Below are 8,217 nucleotides of genomic sequence, written 5' to 3'. Positions count from 1 at the left end.
GGTCTGTCTACATATTGTGTCAGGAAACTCTCCTGCACACATTGTACAAACACTGACCCATCTAACGAACTTGAGCTATAGCTTTCCCAATCAATATCAGGAAAGTTAAAGTCCCCCATAACAACCACCCTATTACTTTCACTCTTCTCTTGCATCATCCTCGCAATCCTTTCTTCTACGTTTCTAGGACTATTAGGAGGCCTGTAAAAAAAACTCCTAACGGGGTTTCCTCACCTTTCCTGTTCCTAACCTCAGCCCAAACTACCTCAGTGGATGAGTCCTCAAAGTTGTCTCAGCTTCTGTAATACTACCTTTGGTTAACAATGCCAAACCACCCCCTCTTTTACATCATCTCTGTTCTTACAGAAACATCTAAATTCTGGAATCTGCAACAACCATCACTGTCCCTCCTCTAGCTATGTCTCTGAAATGGCCACAACATTGAAATCGCAGGTACCAACCCACGCTGCAAGTTCACCGAGCTTATTTCGTATACTTCTTGCATTGAAGTATACACACTTCAAGCCACTTTCCTGTTTACAGGCACCCTCCTTTGAAATTGATGCCATGTTCCTAACCTCCCTACACTCCAGGTCCTGCACCCTAAAGCTACAGTCTGGGTTCCCATGCCCCTGCAGAGTTAGTTTAAACACCCCCCAAGAGCACTAGCAAACCTCCCACCAAGGATACTGGTGCCCCTCAGGTTCTTCTCTCTAAGCAAAACAACCTCAAGTCCCTCAGCCTTTCCTCAAAAGATCTTCCTTCCATACTAGGCAACACCCTGGTAAATCTCCTCTGAACCCTTTCCAAAGCTTCCACATCCTCCCTATAATGCGGTAACCAGAACTGTACACAATACTCCACGTGCAGCCGCACCAGAGTTTTGTACAGCTGCAGCATGACCTTATGGTTCCAAAACTCGATCTCTCTACTAATAAAAGCTAACACACTGTATGCCTTCTTAACAGCCCTATCAACCTGGGTGGCAACTGATCTCTCTGCTCATCTACACTACCAAGAATCTTACCATTATCCCAGTACTCTGCATTCCTGTTGCTCCGTCCAAAGTGAATCACCTCACACTTTTCCACGTTAAACTCCATTTGCCACCTCTCAGCCCAGCTCTGCAGCTTATCTATGTCCCTCCGTAACCTGCAACATCTTTCGTCACTATCTACAACTCCACTGATCTTACTGTCATCTTCAAATTTACTAACCCATCCATCCATGCCCACATCCAGGTCATTTATAAAAATGACAAACAAGAGTTGACCCAAAACAGATCTTTGCAGTACCCCACTAGTAACTGAACTCCAGGATGAACATTTCCCTTTAAACACCACCTGTCTTCTTTCAGTTAGCCAATTTCTGATGCAAACCACTAAACCACCCTCAATCCCATGCTTCTGTATTGTGTACAATAGCCTACAGTGGGGAACCTTATCAAACGCTTTACTGAAATCCATATACACCACATCAACCTCTTTACCCTCATCCACCTGTTTGGTCACCTTCTCAAAGGACTCAATAAGGTTTGTGAGGTACAACCTACCCATCACAAAACTGTGTTGACTATCCCGAATCAAATTATTCCTATCAAGATGATTATAAATCCTTTCTCTGAGAACCTTTCCAGCACTTTACCCACAACCGAAGTAAGGCTCACTGGCCTATAATTACCAGGGTTGTCTCTACTCCCCTATTCCTGTAGACAATGCTGTCATAACGATCAAAGCCAAAGGCTCTGCAATCTCCTCCCTGGGTTCCCAGACAATCCTAAAGTAATTCCCATCCAGCCCAGGGGGATTATCTATTTTCACACTTTCCAGAATTGCTAACACCTCCTCCTTGTGAACCTCAATCCCATCTAGTCTAGTAGCCTGTATCTCAATATTCCTCTCAGCCACGTTGTCTTTTTCCAGTGTGAATAGTGACAAAAAATATTCACTTAGCGCTTCCTCATCTCCTCTGACTCCACGCACAGCTTCCCACTACTGTCCTTGATTGGCCCTAATTTTACTGTAGTCATTCTGTTATTCCCGATATACCTATAGAAAGCTGTAGGGTTTTCCTTGACCTTATCTGCCAACAACTTCTCATGTCCCCTCTTGGATCTTCTTCACTCTCTCTTTAGGTCCTTCCTGGTTGGCTTGTAACTCTCAAGCACCCTAACTGAGCCATTACATCTCAGCCTAATATAAGCCTTCTTCTTCCCCTTGACAAGAGATTCAGCTTCTTTAGTAAACCACAGCTCCCTCACATGACTACTTCCTCCCTGCCTGGCAGGTACAAACTTATCAATAAGCTCCACATCTCAATTGTGACCATCCCTTGCAGTTTCCTTCCCCATCCTATGTATCCTAAATCTTGCCTAATCACATCATATTTGCATTTCCCCCAGCAATAACTCTTGCCCTGCATCATATACTTATCCCTTTCCATCGCTAAAATAAACATAACTGAATTGTGGTCACTATCATCAAAGTGCTAACCTACCTCCAAATCTAACATCTGGCCAGGTTCATTACCCAGTATCAAATCCAATATGGCCTCTCCCCTTGTTGGCCTGTCTACATACCCTTCTGCATACCTTGGACAAAACTGACCCATCTAAAGTTCTGGAACTATAGTATTTCCAGTCAATATTTGGAAAGTCAAAGTCCCCTTAACAACTGCCCTCTTACTCTCGCTCCTATCCAGAATCATCTTTGCAATCCTTTCCTCTACATCTCTGGAACTATTCAGAGGCTGATAGAAAACTCCTAACAGGGTAACCTTTCCTTTCCTGTTTCTAATCTCAGCCTGTACTACCTCAGTTGACAAGATCTCAAACATCCTTTCTGCCACCATAATAATGTCCTTGACTAACAATGCCACAACTCCCCCTCTTTTACCACCTTCTCTATTCTTACTGAAACATCTAAATCCTGGAAATGGCAACAATCATTCCTGTCCCTGCCCTAACCATGTCTCCAAAATGGCCACAACATCGAAGTCCCAGGTACCAACCCATGCTGCAAGTTCACTCACCTTATTCCGGATGCTCCTGGCATTGATGTAGACACGTTTAAAACTACCTTCCTGCTTGCCAGTGCACTCTTGCGATTTTGAAACCTTATTTCCGACCTCACTACTGTCAAACTCCTGGACTCTGGAACTACAATTTAGGTTCCCATTCCCCTGCTGAATTAATTTAAATTCTCCCGATGAGTATAAGCAAATGCCCCCACCCCCAGGATTTTGGTTCCTCTCTGCTTCAGGTATAGACCATCCCATTTGTAGAGGTCCCACCTACCCCAGAATGAGCCCCAATAATCCAGGTATCCGAAACCTCCCTCCTGCACCATTCCCATAGCCACATGTTCAACTCCTCTCTCTCCCTATTCCTCGCCTCGCTAGCATGTGGCATGGGTAACAAACCAGAGATAACAATTTTGTTTGTTCGAGCTCCAAGCTTCCACCCTAGCTCCCTGAATTTCTGCTTTAAATCCCCATCCCTTTTCCTACCTCTGTCATTGGTGCCTATGTGGACCACGGCTTGGGGCTGTTCCCCCTCCCCCTCCCCCTCAAGGTTCCCAAAAACACAATCCGAGACATCATGAACCCTGACACTTGAGAGGCAACACACCAACCGTGAGTGTCTCTCGTTCCCACAGAACCTCCTATCTGTCCCCCTAACTTTGGAGTCCCCAATGGCTAATGCTCTCCTCCTCTTCCCCCTTCCCTTCTGAGCAACAGGGACAGGCTGCTTACCCCTGGTAAGTCATTTCCCCTCCAACAGTATCCAAAACGGTATACTTGTTATTGAGGGGAACAGCTACAGGGGTTTCCTGCACTGCCTGTTGATTTCCTTTCCATCCCCTGACGGTAACCTATTCTAGATGGAAATGGTCGTGGATTTGAAAGGAGCTGTCTGAGGATCTTTGGGGAATCTCTCAGGTCATCTTGCAGATAGTACATGTTGCTGTTACTGAGCGTTGGTGGGTGGAGAGAGTGATGCACAGTGATGATGAAGGCTCCAATTTCTTTCCAATCACGGTGACTAAGCAGGGATCTCTCCTATGCTTACTGTCTGACATTGGCGTCAGTCAGAGGGATTTGCAGGTTGAGATGTAAACCTCGATTTGTCCTAAAACTCATGGCCGAACACTTTAACTCCCCCTCCCACTCCGCCAATGACATTCATGTCCTAGGCCTCCTCCAAGGGCCAGACCCTAACTACTCGACGTCTGGAGGAGGAACGCCTCGTTTTCCACCTTGGGACGTTTCAACCACATGGGATCAATGTGGATTTTACCAGATTCCTCATTTCCCCTCTCCCCTACCTTATCCACTCCACCCTCCACTCTGACCTATCACCTTCACCCCCCTCTCCATCTATGTATCGCACCCCTAGCCTCACACTCTCCCAGTTATCATTCCACTCCCGAGGCTCCCAGCTTAATTCCTGATGAAGAGCTTATGCCCGAAAAGTGAATTCTCCTGCTCCTCGGATGCTGCCTGACCGGCTGTGCTTTTCCAGCACCACACTCTCAACTCTGATCTCCGACATCTGCAGCCCACACTTTCTGTGCGTAAATGTTGGGGCCAGGTTATGCTTGCACCTACCTCGGCTATCAAATTCTGGAATGGGGATCAAACCTAGAGCTTCTGACTCAGAGGCAGGGGCGATACCACTGGACGACAAGAACTCATCCAGCTATAGTATACAATATCCCAACAAGATGTGATATCAGTTAACAAACATGGAGCACTGAACAGAACTCAGATGGTGTTCTGAAATAGAAGTGACTCGTCAGTGTTTAAGAATCTCTCAGTACCTCTGCAGGCCAGCTTTATTCATCCATTCTCCATAATATGTCGTTCATGAAAAGATATCACTGTCCAGCCTCTTGATAGTTGCTCTTGAGGTATATAAACAGAACGATTATAATGATGGGAAAACTCCAGGAGTGAACCAATTAACAGTTCGAGGCCAAGCAAGCTTTCTTTCTGAAAAAGCAGTTATCACACTGCAACGCTGAAACCTCTTGCTGGGAAGAAGTCCATCTTTTGACCATTTTACTGAAAGCCCCTCAGCCACTTTGACAAGTGCAATCCTGTTTGCAACAGTTAAAACCTGACCCACCACAGATAACAATGCTTCACCCAGATAGAGCAATGATTGATTCCATGAACAAATATAGAAATAATAAGAATAGCCATGAAAATGAGCTAAGCAGCACAAAGCGAGTTACAGCGAGCAAGCCCCTTAGGAGGTAGTCACACTGACGTAGCACAACTGAAACAGCCAATTGATAGAGGAGCAAATGGGCGAACATATAGTGAAGTGGCAAGCACCAACTCTTTCACTTGGCACTAGCAGTGGACACATAAGGAGATGTTGATGACGTTGATGAAAAAAAGGAAATTCAAGGTGAGGTACGCACCATCAGTAAGGAAAGATTGCAAATAAATGCAAGGAGCTTTCTTCATACAAACAAGTCATTCAACAAAGGTGCCAGTACCAATGGTCCAAAGGAACCTTCCGTCAAAATTCTACATGCACCCTCATCAATATAATGTTCCATTCACTTCTCCCTCATGCTGTTATGGACCAGACCAAGCCCCCTTCAAATAGATGATGAAGTTAGCCCAGACCGTCACTTTTCCTTATTTTAAAGGCAAGTGCCAGCCGTGGTATTCTGTGTGCAATTCGATTGGTCATATTACCAGATTTGAAACATAATACACTCTACTCATACACTGTAGTTAAAATACAACAGAAGAAAGTAGAAATTGGAATAACAACTCTACTGGAAAACTTACCAGGATAATAGACTATTTAATTGCCAACCAATATCTGTTTCAATACAGTAACAGCCCATAAACATACCCTTGGGAAAGGCAAATTCAATAAAATAGATTGCCTCACGTGCAATTCTTGCAGTAGGAAGAGAATCCCAGCTTTTAGCTGTAACAGATGAGGAATAAAAGTTCCCACATCCAGTTGCGAGACCCCAGCAGAAAGCTAAAGCTAAAAACCTTGGTTCTGTGGGAGCTGGACCCCACCCATTCAGGCTGCTTCTATTGTTCCAACTTTTAAAAAAAACTTAAGGCCTCACAAGATGTTTCCTGTAGTAGCTCTGAGTAGACTGCTCACTATCTTTCTCACAACCTCTCTTCACAAAAATAAGGACAAAATACACCTCTTAAAGCTGTAATATTGTCACAACATGTTCAGCTAGCTTCCACTTCACTGTTCCTACACTATTCGTCTCAATTATTCCCAGTGAAAGCAAGTCTATATTCTAGCTGATATGTGAATGAAGAATTTTAAGAAGGGTGAGCAGTGGTGCTGGGTGAAGAGGGGACATACACGCAGACTATGAAAATCTAGGCTTGTTATTCATTATGTATTGTGAATACCTAGCTACCCCAGTTGTAATTGGATGTAATTAGACACAGATTACAATTTGCTGTTTTGAACTAATCAACTCACAGTCTTTTGATTGAAATAATATGTAAGTTTGCATGAAAAATCAATTAATATTTTGTGCGATGCAAGAACTCCAGGGATGCAGTAACAGCATCCTTATTTCAGAGCCACCCCAAGCCTCACCTGTTCCCAAACTTTGTCATAATATATTTACTGCGTTCTTTAAAAGATTTAACAACGGGGCATGAAACGAACATTCTCTTATGTGCAGCTTTATTTGGCATTGGCAGGTTTATAACTTAATAAGAAAAAAAATGAGGTAGCACCTTGATCAGATGAAGTGAGAGAGTTTGCTCCAACAGTAAGCAGGAGAAATTGAACATAGTGGCCAAGTGTAATGTAACTGCGTTTATTGATGGTACAGGGTGAGGTGGGAATGTAAGCTGTGAGCTTGCACAGAGATGTAGGCAGGTGCAGAGAATGAACAAGCCGGCAGATGCTGAGTTATGTGGATTGAGTGAGATTATTCACTGTAGGAATAAGAATAGCAGAACAACTATTTTTAAAGGTGTGAAATTTTCATGTATTGATGTTCGTAGAGCTTATACTCACAGAAGAAGCACCAAACGTTGGTGTACAGGCACAGCAAGTGATGACTAAAGGAAATGGCATGCTGACCTTTAATGCAAGGTAATTGGAACACAAGAACAAGGAAGTCCCACTACATTTACTGAGGGCACATCTGGATTGCTGTTTGCAATTTTGTTCTCTGTACTTAAAGAAGCATATGCTCACATCAGATACAGTACAGTAGAATTGGTTCCCAGGATGACAGAATGGTCATATGGGGAGAAGCTTTGTGAATTAGATCTTTGTTCTTTAGGCTTTAGAGGAATGAGAGGTGATCTCACCAAAATGTATAAGATCTTATTCTCACTTCTTTATAGAATATAGACTTGCTATCACTGGGAGGAATTGAGGTGAATAGCATTGCAACAGTGAAGTGGAAACTAGCTGAACATGCTGTGACAATATTACAGCTTTAAGAGGTATATTTTGTCCTTTTTTTTGTGAAGAGAGGTTGTGAGAGTAAGAAAAAAATACCGTGGATGCTGGAAGTCTGAAATAAGAACAGAAAGTGCTCAAGAAACTCAGCAGGTCTAGCAGCATCTGTGGAGAGAGAAACAGAGATAACGTTACGAATCCAGTGACCCTTTCTCAAAATGTCCAAGGGATCATAGACCACTCTCTCATTAGTTTACCTGAGGGTCAGCATGCTTCAGTGTCACTCTGCATTCACAAACCAATCAGGTATTTCTTCAAACCTTACCAATAACACCATGAATTCCACCCTAAAATATCATTGACACAGGAACAAATGTGCTGGGAACTCCAATATATTTTAGAACCTCTTAGAATGTTGATCAGATTGTGGCAATGCTAAGGCTATGAGATGTATTTTGTCCTGATCTTTTTATGAAGAAAGGTTAATATAGCGGTGTAAAGCTGTCTCTTCCAAGCAAATAAAATACACAGCTTTGAGACCCTTTTTTTTTAAAGTTAGAAAATAGAAGCAGCCTGAATGGGTGAAATCAGGTTCCCACAGAACAATGGTTTTAATTTAGCTTTCAGTAATTGTTAAGGTTTTGAAAATGTCATACATCTTTCCTGCTACAGCAAAAAGTTTAAGTTCTCTCTCCCTACCAGAATTTTCTCTTGGTGTTCTTTCCTCCTGGACTGAAAAAACATCACACATGAGACATTCTATTTTACTGAATTTGCCTTTGCCAAGGGTGTGT

The sequence above is a fragment of the Chiloscyllium plagiosum genome, chromosome 29 (assembly GCF_004010195.1).
Source record: "Chiloscyllium plagiosum isolate BGI_BamShark_2017 chromosome 29, ASM401019v2, whole genome shotgun sequence".
Taxonomy (NCBI): Eukaryota; Metazoa; Chordata; class Chondrichthyes; order Orectolobiformes; family Hemiscylliidae; genus Chiloscyllium; species Chiloscyllium plagiosum.
Note: the sequence above shows the minus strand (reverse complement) of the source record.